General features: G+C 44.1%; 1 protein-coding gene across 1 annotated transcript in view; it reads right to left on the reverse strand.

Moving 5' to 3' along the window:
* The window catches only part of CTNND2 (catenin delta 2), a 1,428,722-nt gene that overhangs the window by 58,264 nt on the left and 1,353,878 nt on the right, over positions 1-16,580 (reverse strand). The gene's annotated exons all lie outside the window — the stretch shown is intronic.

Here is a 16,580-nt window from a genome sequence, read left to right on the forward strand (position 1 = left end):
GAGTCCCTCTTAGTGATCAACCCACCCCTGAACAGTGGCCTTGCATTTGAGTACCGGCACCTTTTTTGCTAGAAAAAACGCACTGGCTGGAGTAGATATTCAATAAGGTTTAAGCGGACAGGAGAGGCTCCCGACTGCTTAAACCCTACTCATTACTACTATTACTACTACTTATCATTTCTATAGCGCTACCAGACGTACGCAGCGCTGTACACTTGAACATGAAGAGACAGTCCCTGCTCGACAGAGCTTACAATCTAATTAGGACAGACAAACAGGACAAACAAGAGATAAGGGAATATTAAAGTGAGGATGATAAAATAAGGGTTCTGAACAAGTGAATAAGGGTTAGGAGTTAAAAGCAGCATCAAAAAGGTGGGCTTTTAGCTTAGATTTGAAGATGGCCAGAGATCGAGCTTGACGTACCGGCTCAGGAAGTCTATTCCAGGCATATGGTGCAGCAAGATAAAAGGAACGAAGTCTGGAGTTAGCAATGGAGAAGAAGGGTGCAGATAAGAGAGATTTACCCAGTGAATGGAGTTCCCGGGGAGGAATGTAAGGAGAGATGAGAGTGGAGAGGTACTGAAGAGCTGCAGAGTGAATGCACTTATAGGTCAATAAGAGGAATTTGAACTGTATGCAGAAATGGATAGGAAGCCAGTGAAGTGACGAGAGGGCTAATATGAGCATAACGACACTAGCGGAATATTAGTCGTGCAGCAGAATTTTGAACAGATTGACGAGGAGAGAGATGGCTAAGTGGGAGACCTGTGAGAAGCAAGTTGCAATAGTCTAACCGAGAGGTGATAAGAGTGTGGGCTGTCATCAGTGGGCTGTCCATGGATACTTAACCTCACAGTGATGCTGAATATTCCCTCAGGCCACCATGGCACTGTGCGGTTAGATTGACCGGCCCCCGCATAACTTCTGTGTCGGAGACTGAAGCACATTTTCAATAGTGGTATCTGGACATGGCCCCAGCATTGAATATTTGGATTAGATTCAGCCCATGTCAGTCAGTGGCTTTAAAGCTACACACCGCCATGGGCTGAATATTGGCCAGGGGTGGGGGGGGGGGGGGGGGGGGGTTGTTATTTATAAGGTACTATAATACTGTTTATTAAACTCTGTCTTGAGCAAATGTGGAAAATGTGGTATATAAGTCTAAGCAAATAATACATCATAAATTGTATTTTTAGTGGTAATTATGACTGAGAATGCTGGCATGTTAGCTGATGATGAAGTTTTGAAAAATAAATTTTCACCTTGCTAACACTACCCTCTTGTTTCTGTCTGCTGACTCTGTTGCTGACTGCATTCTTTTAGCTGGTCTCATAACTCCTTCTCTCCCTCCTATGCAATTCGTCCTCCGAGATGACTAGTTAGTCTCTGCTTTGAAACCCAGAACTCCACAAGGCACTTGCATCATAAGCATGTACCGAAAGAGCATATAATGTGTCTCTGGGCACCTTGTTATACAACTCATTATTACAGCATCCAGTGAATTGGTAGGCCTGCTCTTTCAGGAACCTTTGGAGCACCTATGTTTCCTCCATCTCTGTTCTGTCTAGTGGGACCATTGTACTCAAGATTCGCTCCAAGATAAGGCTCTGCATCTTCCAACGGTGTTTCATACTGCTGCCTCACCAGGATACTGACTCTTCCACTGTTTCTTCTGATCTGCTTAGGATTGGTCTACTTAACATCCATTCTCTCCATCACAAAGCTCTTCTTGTACCACATCATCTATAACTGCACATCCGTTACCTCACTGAAATGTTGCTATGGCCAAGGAAAACCTCTTTCTAGCTTGGGGCTTGTCCCCGTGGCCACAGCTTATCCTACTGTAACAGATCCAGATAAGTGAGACAAAAGCCCCCTGAGGCCAATGTTCTATGCTTCATCTTTGGTTCTGCCTCCTTTTTCATTGCATTCATTTACCATCTCCTTCCTCCTATGATAGCCTCTCTGAAGGAACACAGCCAGCCAACCTATGTGTTTCCTGTTCCCCTCTTTTCATTCTAGGTAACTTCAAAATCTGACGATCAAACCATTCCTCTTTTTGTTTCTCTTTTCCAGGCTTGGTTTCACTCGACAAGTCATTTCCATATGTTAGCTAGACACACTCTAGGTCAGGTCTTCAAGCAGACTCAGGGTCTTCTTGCTTCTTATGATGTCTATACCCTCCCACCTTCTTGAACCAAGCTGCAGCAAAAGGGTGCCTGCTTTGGCGTGTGTTTTTGACGTGTACTGAGGCCCCTTTTTACCGCCGCAGGTAAGTCTTTCATTTTTAAAGAAATGGCCGTATGGCAAGTGAAGCACTTGCCGCGTGGCCATTTTGGTGGGGAGCCCTTACCCGGTGGTTACCAGGCAGCATGCAGCACTGCCCAATTATCGCCAAGTACATACTGGAGCTACAAAAATAAATATATTTTTATAGCGCCAGCTATGATGGTTCGCTGGCGGTAGTTCCTTTTTAGCGAGTGGTAGGCCTGCGTTGGGCTTACCGTCGCATGTAAAAGGGGGCCCTTAGTTACTTTCTGCTCATCTCATATCTCTCGAGGAGTAGCCTAATGGTTAGTGCAGCGGCCTGAGAACAGTGTTCAATTCCCACTGCAGCTCCTTGTGACACTGGGCCAGTAACTTAATCCTCCATTGTCCCAGGTACAAAATAAGTACTGTATATAATATGTAAACAGAAAGGTGGTATATCAAATCCCATCCCATTTTCCCTTTCCCCACATCCAGTTCCTATCACTCAAAGACAGTAGTTCTCAATCCAATCCTCAGGACACATCTAACCAGTCAGGTTTTCAGGATACCATGAATATATATGAGAAAAATGTGCATGCCCTACCTTCATTGTATGAAAAAAAATGGAAAAAGAGATAAAGCAAGGTAACAAGACTTTTTTCCTTGCAAATGTACTGTTTGGTCAAATGTGGTAAAGTACTGTACAATTTTTTAAAGCCTTCTCAAGTAGTGGCATTTTTGCGTGGTAAATGTTCTGCTTCTTCTCATGATATTCCTCCATAGTCCTGGTCTCACTGGCCTGAGTGAGCCTGTACTGATATAAGGTGCATGCACCTAGTTTCATTAGCAGCTTGCTTTTTTTCTTATAATTTTAAAATTTTGAATCTCCTATTTGTAAACTCTGCCTCCCTTATTTTGACATTAACTATAGGTTTGCAGACCTGCCAAATCTCCCCACTTTGTGGGTCAACTCCTGTAGCCAGGATCTCCCAATGAGCAGCTTCCCTTCTAGCAGCATCAGGAGATGCCTTAATAAAACATCATTTCCTGCTGCTGCGAGACAAGTGCCAGAGTTTTTATCAAGAGACTGGTCCCGCGACAGCAAGAGAAGATACTTTATTATGGCATCTTCTGCTGCTGCTGCTAGAAGGGGAAGCAACTGTTGGTGCCACACAGTGGCGTAGCCATAGGTGGGCCTGGGTGGGCCGAGGCCCACCTAGTTAGGGCTCAGGCCCACCCAACAGTAGCACACGTTTAGCGGTAGCTGTTGGGGATCCCAAGCTCCGCAAGCTGAAGACTTCCCCGATAGTAACAAAAACGCTGCTCTCCACAATACTGGCACCTGTACATGCTGCAGACTGCTAAGGTGGAGGGAAGCATTTTCCCGCCAGCTGAGAGATTTTTTTGGTGTGTGGGGGGGAGGGAGAACACGTTGCCCACCCACTTCTTCCCTAGGCCCACCCAAAATCTGCTGTCTGGCTACGCCCCTGGTGCCACAGGTCGCCTTCAGGGTGTGTCAGGGGTGGAGCTAGGGGCAGGGATGGGCAGAGCTATGGGTGGGCTGGAGACATGCCCTAAATCTCCTGCTGAAAAAGCTGGCCCCCTTCAAAGCTCTGGGTTTGATGCGTATGTAAATTATGTGTTGAAACAATAACGTGGTTGCTGCACGAATGCATATTCAGCAATGCTACTTAAAGTACAGTGCCACTGAATGAACAAATAATGTAAAGCACCTTCAGTGTCACTGCCACAGAATATCTGGCTCATTAATTTTTAGAGGCTTTCTAATAGTTGGCATTATGCTTAAAAGCAATATACATAAAATTCATTTTTAAGGTTCTTCATGTAATGCCAAACAGGGTCTTGATTTAATTTTTAGGGTAGCCTATTTGTGGATGATTCAATGAAATTATCCCATCAATCTCTCTAAAAGCTATAAGTGTTTAAATATTTGAACACATTTTTAAGAGTCAAAAGGGTGTTATTTCCAGTGTAATGCAAAAAATACATACCACCTGACAGGCTGGTTGCTTTCATTAGTTTGTTTCAGCTCTAGTGCCCTTAATGAAATTTAATTAAATTGATTTGGGTACTTAAAAGTAGATAGAGAGTCTCCTGTGGAGAGCAAGAAATATCGCTAAAAGCAAAGACTGTGCAAATGTATTATAGAAAGCAATTTACCTGCCATCAGCTGATCCCTAACGAAGGGAAAACTGAAAGAACTTGACAAACAGGAAAGAAATGTAATGCAATTTTGTAACGCAAAGTATGCTATTGTTAACTGCCAAGAGTTAATGAATAGAAATAGAATAGAAAGCAGCTATATGCACAAGTACTGCCAAGACAGCTCTCCCACATATAAAAATTCTTTGCAAGCATTAGAAATAAATTGACTTGGTTGGATCCTACACACTCTAATTTAAGATATGCATGAAATGCCCTAAATTGGTAGAAGCTGTCCTCCTGATGAGATCACGTTACTTACCTAGCATGATATGGCTCACCAGTCAGTAGAATAAAATTAACTACTAAATGGTCAATAGTAAACAAAACACATAATAATCAATGTAATAACATCTGTAAGCTTCCCTTTTTCTGCACTGTTTAACTTGGTGCCACTTGTTAAGAAGAGGGACATGTGCTCAATACAGAAATGCACTAATGATACTGAGAGACAACACAGCTCTCAGTCCCCAGCTTCAAGCAACAAAATGCTTGACTTTCCATTTCTGTTAATATTTGCTTTTACATAATATAAATGAAGCAATGTTTCCTGGAATTTGATAGTTATACAGAGGTTTTTATTCTTTGCAAGCCAATGCATGCTGGAAGAAATTATGCATAAAGAGTTGAGAATGTCTGCCTGTCTGTGCAATTAGGGGCAAAATAAATCTCTGAAAATTTAATGGAACGGGCCCATATTTGGTGTGAGGGAGAAAGCAGTGAAAAGACACATAAAGCTCACAAATGGGCCATTTCAGACTGGAAGTTCCAGAGAAGTAAGTTCCCCCCCTAAAAAAAAAAAAAAAAGGCCCACCATATTTCTATAAGAAAAAGAGTTCCAGCTTGTTATGAGGTTTTGGGGACTCAGGCCCATGACCCTGTGTACCAGAGAATGGAGACTTGCAGCTGAGTTGCAAAGACCATTTAGCTGCAACTGAAGTTTAAGGAAACATGAGTTTCAGTGGTAGAAAGAAATACCCATCCCCTGGAAGAACTAAGTGGACCTGCAAGAGGTGAGCCTAATCAATGATCATATATAAGGAGAAAGTATATGTGGGTTGCAGTAGCCGTCTGGTGCGCACTCATTTAACAGAACACAAATCTAGGATTTCTACTCGAAATGAACAGGCACCATTGGTGCAACACTGGTTATCAGCAAAACATGAGGTGTCTGATATCTAATAAGAGATCAGGTAGACATAGGGTGGGAGACAGGCTATCTAGACAGACGGTTAAATTATAAAGAACAACGTTGGATTTTCCAACTTAATTCAGTAACACCGAGGGGGTTAAATTTAGAAATTGAGTGGGTGTTTTTACTTTGACGTGGGTTTCTGTGGGTGGTGCTTATTGCACATATTACATCAACACATAAAGGTCCTTTTACTAAGCTGTGTAAGCATCTACGCATGCCAAAATGGAGTTACTACCCGACTACCGTGTGGCTCTTGGGGTAATTTCATTATTGGTGTGCGTCCATAATTTCATTATTGGTGTGCGTCCGCTACGCGCGTCTGATAAATATTTTTTATTTTCTGGTGTGCGTCCGCATTTGGTGCACATAGGTCATTATCGCCCGATTACCGCGTGAGTCTTTACCACTAGGTCAATGGCTGGTGGTAAGGTATCTGACCCAAAATGGACGTGCAGCAATTTTCATTTTGCCGCATGTCCATTTTCAACAAAAATTTTAAAAAGGCCTTTTTTATAGGCGTGCTAAAAAATGGATGGGCGCACGCCCAAAACCCACGCCTACACTACCGCAAGCCATTTTTTTGCGTGCCTGATGTATGTGTTAGGTGGTGAGAGTCTGATATGTACAAACAGGGAGAGGGATCTTGGGGTGATAGTATCTGAGGATCTGAAGGCGACGAAACAGTGTGACAAGGCGGTGGCTGTAGCCAGAAGGTTGCTAGGCTATATAGAGAGACCTGTGACCAGCAGAAGAAAGGAGATGTTGATGGCCCTGTACAAGTCATTGGTGAGGCCCCACTTGGAGTATTGTGTTCAGTTTTGGAGGCCGTATCTTGCTAAGGATGTAGAAAGAATTGAAGAGGTGCAAAGAAAAGCTACAAAAATGGTATGGGATTTGCGTTACAAGACGTATGAGGAGAGACTTGCTGACCTGAACATATATACCCCTGGAGGAAAGGAGAAACAGGGGTGATATGATACAGATGTTCAAATATCTGAAAGGTATTAATCGGCAAACAAACCTTTTCCGGAGACGGGAAGGCGGTAGAACTAGGCCCATCCCCCCCCCCACCTCTTACACTTGTGGTGATAAATGTGAGCCCTCCAAAACCCACCAGAAACCCACTGTACCCACATGTAGGTGCCCCCCTTCACCCATAAGGGCTATGGTAGTGTTGTACAGTTGTGGGTAGTGGGTTTGGGGGGTTTTGGGGGGGCTCAGCACACAAGGTAAGGGAGCTACGCACCTGGGAGCAATTTGTGAACTCCACTGCAGTGCCCCCTAGGGTGCCCGGTTGGTGTCCTGGAATGTGAGGGGGACCACTGCACTATAAATGCTGGCTCCTCTAACGGCCAAATGGCTTGGATTTGGCCGGGTTTGAGATGGCCACCATTAGTTTCCATTATCGGCGGGAAACCAATGGCGGCGATCTCCAACGCCGGCCATCTCTAACGCTGGTCCAAATGTTGAGATTTGGCCGGCTCCGACCATATTATCAAAATGAAAGATGGCCAGCCATCTTGTTTCGATAATACAGTCAGATATGCCGCTTTATGGGGCCGGCCTTAGAGATGGCCGCCCATATAGATGGCCGGCCCCGTTCGATTATGCCCCTCCAGGTTACTATGACTCCATAGTATTTAAGGGAGATAGACGCCGCCGCCATTTTTACTGCATTTGAATTTTCGGTCCGGTAAAGCTGACATTACAATGCAATAGGTATGTTATGTATTTTAAACTTAATTGTGATAGCAAGGGGAATTCATGCGTCGGTTTAATCTTTTCTTTTCTGTTTGATTTCTTAGGGGGACAGTTCTGAATGCAGCGAAACATATATGTCCGACAATCTAGTCCCTGACTGGCAATTGACTTTCCTTCAGAAGGTTTTCTAAAAAGATAAGTTAATGAGAATGATTAAGTTAATGAGAATGATTAACCTTAAGAAAATGTTGTGGTCAATTAAAAGATTAATATGAAAATATAGATTCAAGTATAATATGATATTGTTTTGCCATTGAGGAGGTCGGTGCTGTAAATCTCGTTGATTACACCAAAGTTCAATGAGTTGCACCGCTGAGGTTCCATGTTAGGAGTTACGTACCAAGAAAGGGATCTGGGTGTCGTCGTTGATAATACACTGAAACCTTCTGCTCAGTGTGCTGCTGCGGCTAGGAAAGCGAATAGAATGTTGGGTATTATTAGGAAAGGTATGGAGAACAGGTGTGAGGATGTTATAATGCCATTGTATCGCTCCATGGTGCGACCGCATCTTGAGTATTGTGTTCAATTCTGGTCGCCGCATCTCAAGAAAGTTATAGTAGAACTGGAAAAGGTGCAGCGAAGGGCAACGAAAATGATAGCGGGGATGGGACGACTTCCCTATGAAGAAAGACTAAGGAGGCTAGGGCTTTTCAGCTTGGAGAAGAGACGGCTGAGGGGAGACATGATAGAGGTATATAAAATATTGAGTGGAGTGGATCAGGTGGATGTGAAGCGTCTGTTCACGCTTTCCAAAAATAATAGGACTAGGGGGCATGCGATGAAACTACAGTGTAGTAAATTTAAAACAAATAGGAGACAGTTTTTCTTCACCCAACGCGTAATTAAACTCTGGAATTCGTTGCCAGAGAACGTAGTGAAGGCGGTTAGCTTGGCAGAGTTTAAAAAGGGGTTGGACGGTTTCCTAAAGGACAAGTCCATAGACCGCTACTAAATGGACTTGGGAAAAATCCACAATTTCGGGAATAACATGTATAAAATGTTTGTACGTTTGGGTAGCTTGCCAGGTGCCCTTGACCTGGATTGGTCGCTGTCGGGGACAGGATGTTGGGCTCGATGGACTGGTCTTTTCCCAGTATGGCATTACTTATGTATTTATGTAATATATATGTATATATATATATATATATATATATCTATATATCTATATATCTATCTGTTGCTAAAGTTTATGATCTAGTGTTTTGCAAAGTAGATGTGAGGTTGGATAACACTAGATTGATTGAATAACGCCTGCGATTGAGTGTCTTGTACATATATAAGGAGAGCCATGAAGATACACCCTTGCTGATATAAAAGTTCTTGGTGGGCCTACTCGGAGTTTAATGGGTTTACTGCTATCCAGCTTCTCTTTGCACCTAGTTCCTATTTCATGTCTGGTTTCTGTTCCATACCCAGCTCCTTCTCTACCCTGCCTTAGGCCTAGCTACTCCATCTATGCCCCTGCCCAGGGGATGTCCTGGCATGTGTGCAGCTTAGAAACGTTGGTACAGTGTAACATATCAGTTAGGGAATTGCTCCTTTCAAATTGATCAACCCTCATCTCTAGTCTCTGAGTCACAGTCATACACAGAGCCAACACACATATGACAAAGATGCAGAAGCAAACAAAACAGACACAGACAGATACACACTTTGGAGGAAATAGTAGTGCATTACAGTTCAGCATCATGGGTTCTCTTTTGTTGATAAGCAGTTGTGGAGCTAAGCTCTTAAAAGGAAGATGACAGCTCATTGGCAGTACTGATTATGTTTATATAACTCAACATTAAATCCAACATAGAAGGCAAGCGATGACATAATGACAGACAAGAAACACACCAACTGATATACAAAGCAATTTAACCGAGCAGGAGCTAAGCAGGCAAATGTAGGACAGCTCAAAAGCTTATCACCAACTAACTGGAGATATTCAGCAGCATTTAACCAGACAGTGCTGCTGAACATCACAACAGACTGCACAACAAAAAAATGGACAGGTCAGGGGCAGGACATTGGCAGCATTGGGGAGGGGTTATGCGGGTGCCAGCAATATTCCGTGCCGGGACCTGCATAGCTAAGCGGGTGAATTTAGGACATCTATAAAGCAATCCTAAATTCACCTGCCTAGCTATTTGGGCCCTGGCACTAAGTATCAGCTGAGACCCGCATAACTAGGTTGTCATTACTAAATCCCACTCCAAAAAGCACCCCCGCCTGTGAGACTATAAAATATCCTCCCCCCCCCCCCCGGCATAAAAAGTCACTGCATCCATTTGCAAGAGGCAAGAGCAAGTGAGCTTCGCTCCTGCCCTCACTGCTCCCACTAGGAGCAACAAGGATACAGGTAGGCTCGGGGGGGATACCTAAATCAAGGGGAGGGGTTGGGATGTCATTATAGGAACATAGGTAGTGGACTCTAGAGGTCAGCCAAGACTGGGGTTTGGTACGCCTTACAGAATGGGGAATGGGAGAAGCGAGAGTATCCAGAGCAGAGGAGAGAATAGTATTATAGGAAGAGACAGCCTCATTCACAGACTTGGATAACATAGTGGTTGCAAAGAGGTTTGAAGCACTGGAGGACAGAGTAGAAGAGTCCATAGCCTGAAGATTCCTAAATGTGTTGGTAGAGATTGGATGGGACTGGGGTTAAGGGGTGTTTAAGTGTGAAAATGATCAGATAATGGTCAGAGAGGGGAAGAGCTGAGGCACAGAAACTGAAGAATGAGCAGTTGGAGAAGAATATCAAGACAGTGGCCTCTGGTGAGTAGGGATAGTGGAGCACAGTTGAAGATTGAAAGAGGATGTTAAAGCGAGAAACTGAGAAGCATAAGAGTCAGAGGGATCATTAGCATGAATGTTAAAATCTCCAAGAATGAAGGAAGGAGATTGAAGGTTTAAGAAAGAAGGAAAGCCAGGAGTCGAAGTCAATGAGAAAGGAAGAAAGAGACCTAGCAGGGGGTCAATAAATGATTGCTACTCATAGAGGTACAGGAGTGAATACACGGATGGAGTGGACTTCAACGGAAGAAAAGCAGTGAGACTGAGGTGGAAGAAGAGGTTGAAATCTACAAGAGGGTGACAGTATTAGCCTGACACCACCTCCGCGGCCAACCGGGCGAGGAGTATGGGAGAAAAGGTAACCTCCACGACACAGGGAAGCAGCTGAAGTAGACTCTTCATGGCAAAGCCAAGTCTCAGCAAGGGCAAGCAGATGGAGAGTATGAGAGATAAAGAGGTCGTGGATGTAGGAAAGTTTGTTGCAGACATAGCGGGTATTCCAAAGGACATTACAAGATGTGATACCCATAACCGAGCCTTCTCTGGAGTAGCTCCCACACTCTGGAATGCACTCCCTAAAAGGCTTCGCTTAACACAAGACTACCTCTACTTCAGGAAGCAGGTGAAAGCTTGGCACTTCAACCAGGCTTTTAATGGAAGAACTAACTAACTTGTTAGTCTCACATATACACACAAGGAGTGGCACCGGCTGCACATACTGTACCAGGACATGTTTATCCACTCCTACCCTAGCTGAGAAAATATGTAAGCACCTCTCTGACTTCATGTGCAACTTTCTTTAAAATAGAGGTACTATCTTATCTATTTATATATTCCATCTTGCTTACACCCTACGCTATTAAAATGTTTTATTGTTTATTGCACTGACATTGTAATGTAGCTTACTATGCCATACTTTGCATTGTTATTTGAATATTTTTACTGCTGTAATTGTCTATTGCCTATGTCTGACTTTTCTTGCTGTAACTGCCTTGAGTAAATTCTTCAAAAAGGCGGTAAATAAATCCTAATAAATAAAATAAATAAAGGACTATTTATAAAGCAGATGTATGTGCACAAATCGGGAGATGGGCGTCCTTCTCTCAGGGTCGCCTAAATCAGCATAATTGAAAGCCGATTTCGGGCGCCCTCAGCTGCTTTCCGTCGCGGGGATGACCAAAGTTCACGGGGGCATGTCGACAGCGTAGTGAAGGCAGGACTGGGACATGCTTAAGAGATGGGTGTCCTCGGCCAATAATGGAAAAAAGAAGGGCGTCCCTGACGAGAACTTGGGCGACTTTACTTGGTCCATTTTTTCATACGACCAAGCAAAAAAGGTGCCTGAACTGATCAGATGACCACTGGAGGGAATCGGGGATGACCTCCCCTTACTCTTCCAGTGGTCACCAACCCCCTCCCACCCTGAAAAAATGTTTTTAATATTTTTTTGCCAGCCTCTAATGTCATACCCAGCTCCCTGACAGCAGTATGCAGGTCCCTGGAGCAGTTTTAGTGAGTGCAGTGTACTTCAGGCAGGCGGACCCAGGCCCATCTCCCCCCCACCTGTTACATTTGTGGTGATAAATGTGAGCCCTTCAACACCCACCAGAAACCCACTGTATCCACATATAGGTGCCCCCCTTCACCCCTTAGGTCCATGGTAGTGGTGTACAGTTGTGGGAAGTGGGTTTTTTTTTTTGGGGGGGGGGGGGTTTGGGGGGCTCAGCACACAAGGTAAGGGAGCTATGCACTTGGGGGCAATTTATGAAGTCCATTGCAGTGCTCCCTAGGGTGCCCGGTTGGCGTCTTGGCATGTCAGGGGGACCAGTGCACTACAAATGCTGGCTCCTCCCATGACCAAATGGCTTGGATTTGGCCATTTCTGAGCTGGGCGTTCTTGGTGTCCATTGTCGCAGAAAATCGGGGACGACCATCTCTAAGATCGACCTAAATGTTGAGATTTGGGCGTCCCCGACTGTATTATCGAAACGAAAGATGGACGCCCATCTTGTTTTGATAATACGGGTTTCCCCGCCCCTTCACGGAGCCGTCCTGTGAGGACGGCCCCAGGAAAACTTGGGCACCCCGTTCGATTATGCTCCTCCACGTTCACAAAGACATCACCATGTATGAAAGCAGAGCTTACACAAAGCCAATTTTCTCAGGAATAATTCAGACTCCTGGGCAGAAAAAAATAAAAAAGCACTACAATGTGCTGTTTGGGACTGCTGGGGTTAGGGTTGGCTCAGACAAGAAAAATATACTCTGTCATGCAATATGCTAAAGATTACACAAAATATACTATAAATACAACCCTCAATCAGATCCGCTAATGTAATAATTGTGGGTGGAAAATGCCTCAAAGAGCCCCAGGATAAATCTTTCAGAGCTAAAAACTCTTCATCACTGGCAAAAAAACACTCCACATATATAAGTGCAACAGTCTGCATATGCAATGAAAATTTACAACTCTCTAAACAATATAGACATAATCAAAGTGCACTTATCTTGCCTCCTCCAGTTTAAACAGAAGGCCAGCGTTTTGCGCTGATGTCTCAAGGTCTGGACTTTTTATTCAAAGTGCTAGAAGACTTAGCTGATGGAGTAATGGTGGGACGTGCAGGGTACAGCCCACAAGAAGCAGGCTGCCCATTAAATAGAGAAGGCATGGTGGCCACATAAAAGGCAGTTCTAGAACAGTGTGCCTATAACTAGGTGCCCAGAGGATATGTGGTAGGAGCCCATGCACTTAACATTTAAGTGTGAGAACTTACGCCAGACATAGAGTTTGTGTGTTAGTGCCTAAGTTATGCAGATACCCCAGGAGGAAGGGTTAGGATGGCTGTTGTAGCTGGTGATTCGATTATTAGGTATGTAGATAGCTGGGTGGCTGGTGGACGTGAGGATCACCTGGTGTCTGCCTGGTGTGACGGTGGCAGACCTCATGTGCCACCTAGATAGCATTTTAGACAGTGATGAGGAGGAGCCAACTGTCTTGGTACATGTGGATACCAATGACATAGGAAAATGTGGGAGGGAGGTTCTGGAAGTCAAATTCAGGCTCCTAGGTAGAAAGCTGAAATCCAGATCCTCCAGAGTAGCAGTTTCAGAAATGCTCCCCGTTCCAAGCACAGGGCCCAACACATGCAGAGCTGCGGAGTCTCAATACATGGATGAGATGACGGTGCAGGGATGAGGGTTTTAGATTTGTTAGGAACTGGGCAACAGTCCGGGGAATGGGGAGCCTATTCCAAAACTATGGGCTCCACCTTAAGCAGGGTGGGACCAGGCTGCTGGCATCGACATCTAAAAAGGAGATAGAGCAGCTTTTAAACTAGAAACCGGGGGAAAGCTGACAGTCTGAAAAGCGCATGGTTCGGAATAAGGTATCTTTCAAAGATATCACCAAAACAGGGACGATAGAGCATCCCGATAGCGAGGTTGCAATACAGAGCATAGTAGACCAGAAGTCTTTAAATAAAAAGCAGACAGATTTTCAAGATGGCACATTATCACTGTCAACTGGTAAGCAAGATGTAAATAGGAACAAACATGTCTTTATGCGAATGCCAGAAGCCTAAGAAATAAAATGGGAGAGTCAGAATAGTAACATAGTAAATGACGGCAGAAAAAGACCTGCATGGTCCATCCAGTCTGCCCAACAAGATAAACTCATATGTGCTACTTTTTGTGTATACCCTACTTTGATTTGTACCTGTCCTCTTCAAGGCACAGACCGTATAAGTCTGCCCAGCACTATCCCCGCCTTCCAACCACCAGCCCCGCCTCCCACCATTGGCTCTGGCACAGACCGTATAAGTCTGCCCAGCACTATCCCCGCCTCCCGCCACCGGCTCTGCCACCCAATCTCAACTAAGCTCCTTAGGATCCATTCCTTCTGAACAGGATTCCTTTATGTTTATCCCACGCGTGTTTGAATTCTGTTACCGTTTTCATTTCCACCACCTCCCGTGGGAGGGCATTCCAAGCATCCACTACTCTCTCCATGAAAAAAATACTTCCTGACATTTTTCTTGAGTCTGCCCCCCTTCAATCTCATTACATTGTACTAAATGAAAAAATAGATATAATAGGCATTTCTGAGACCTGGTGGAAGGAGGATAATCAGTGGGACACTGTCATAACAGGATACAAATTAAATCGCAGTGATAGGGTTGATCGAATTGGTGGAGGGGTAGCATTGTATATTAAGGAGGGCATTGAATCCAATAGATTGGAAGTTCTGCAGGAAACAAAACACATCTTGGAATCCCTATGGATTGAAATTCCATGTGTAAAGAGGAAAAGGATGAAGATATAGATAAAGAAATGTTATCAGAAATTAGGGAAGCAAACAAACTAGGGAATGCGAACCCACGAGGGAGGGAGCGACGCTGGATCTGGTGCTCACAAATGGGGATAGTGTGTCAAAGGTCCAAGTGGGTGCCCACCTGGGCAGCAGCGACCATCAAACGGTTTGGTTTGATATGATAGCTGAAATGGAGGGCGACCACTCAAAACTCAGAGTCCTGGATTTCAAGCATGCTGACTTTAGTAAAATGGGGGAATACCTGAAGAAGGAGCTGATGGGCTGGGAGGACGTACGAGAAGTGGAACGGAGGTCCAGGCTGAAAGAAACTATAAATAGGGCCACAAACCTTTATGTAAGGAGAGTAAATAAAAGCAAGAGAAAAATAAAACCGATATGGTTCTCCAAGCAAGTGGCTGAGAAAATAAAGGCTAAAGAGTTGGCATTCCAGAAATACAGAAAAACTCAAGAAGAAGAACACGGAGAGGAATACCGGATGAAACTGAAAGAAGACAAGAGAGAGATATGTCTGGCGAAAGCGCAAGCAGAAGAACAAATGGCTAGAAAGGTAAGGAGGGGTGACAAAAATTTCTTCAGGTATATTAGTGAAAGGAAAATGACTAAAAAGGGAATTGTGAGACTGAAAGATGCTGCAAACCGCTATGTAAATAATGAAGACGAAAAAGCAAATTTGCTAAATAGATGCTTTTGTTCTGTTTTCACAGAAGAAAATCCTGGAGAAGGACTGCGATTGACTGGCAAAAGTACATATGAGAATGGAGTGGATATAGCTCCGTTCATGGAAAAGAGTGTGTATGAACAACTAGGAAACTTAAAGGTGGACAACGCCATGGGACCGGACGGGATCCACCCCAGGATATTGAGGGAGCTCAGAGAGGTTCTGGTGGGTGCTCTTAGTTTAATAAATCACTGGAGACAGGAGAGGTTCCGTGGGACTGAAGAAGGGCAGAGGTGGTCCCTCTTCACAAAAGTGGTGATAGGGAAGAAGCTGGAAACTGCAGGCCGGTAAGCCTCACTACGGTTATTGGAAAAGTAATGGAAGCGATGCTGAAGGAAAGGATAGTGAATTTCCTGGAAGCCAATAAGTTGCAAGATCCGAGACAACATGATTTTACCAAAGGGAAATCGTGCCAAACGAATCTCATTGAATTCTTTGACTGGGTGACCGGAGAATTGAATCAGGGATGTGCTATAGACATCTACTTATTGTTAAATTGCAACAGGATTGTGAAAAATTGCAAGATGACCTTACGAGACTGGGAGACTGGGCATCCAAATGGCAGATGATTTTTAATTTGAGCAAGTGCAAAGTGATGTATGTGGGAAAGAGGAACCCAAACTATAGCTACGTGATGCAAGATTCCATGTTAGGAGTCACTGACCAGGAAAAGGATCTAGGAGTCATTGTTGACGATACTTTGAAACCCTTTGCTCATTGTGTTGTGGCAGCAAATAAAGCAAATAGAATATTAGGTATTATTAGGAAAGGAATGGAAAATAAAAACGAGGATGTTATAATGCCTTTGTATCGCTCCATGGTGCGACAATACCTCAAATATTGTGTTCAATTCTGGTCACCGCATCTCAAAAAAGATATGGTGGAATTAGAAAAGGTACAGAGAAGGGCGATGAAAATAATAAAGGGGATGGGACGACTTCCCTATGAGGCTGAAACAGCAAGGGCTCTTCAGCTTGAAGAAAAGAAGGCTGAGGGAAGATATGACAGAGGTATATAAAGTACTGAGTGGAGTGGAACAGGTAGATATGAATCACTTGTTTACTCTTTCCAAAAATACTAGGCCTAGGGGGAACGAAACGAAGCTACAAAGTAGTAAATTGAAAATGAATCAGAGAAAATATTTCTTCACTCAGCATGTAATTAAACTCAGGAATTCGTTGCCAGAGAATGTGGCAAAAGCATTTAGCTTAGTGGGGTTTAAAAAAGGTTGGGATAGCTTCCTAAAAGAAAAGTCCATAAGCCATTATTAAAATGGACTTGGGAAAATCCACTACTTATTTGGGATCTTGCTAGGCATAGGT

This window comes from Microcaecilia unicolor, chromosome 1, assembly GCF_901765095.1.
Source record: "Microcaecilia unicolor chromosome 1, aMicUni1.1, whole genome shotgun sequence".
Taxonomy (NCBI): Eukaryota; Metazoa; Chordata; class Amphibia; order Gymnophiona; family Siphonopidae; genus Microcaecilia; species Microcaecilia unicolor.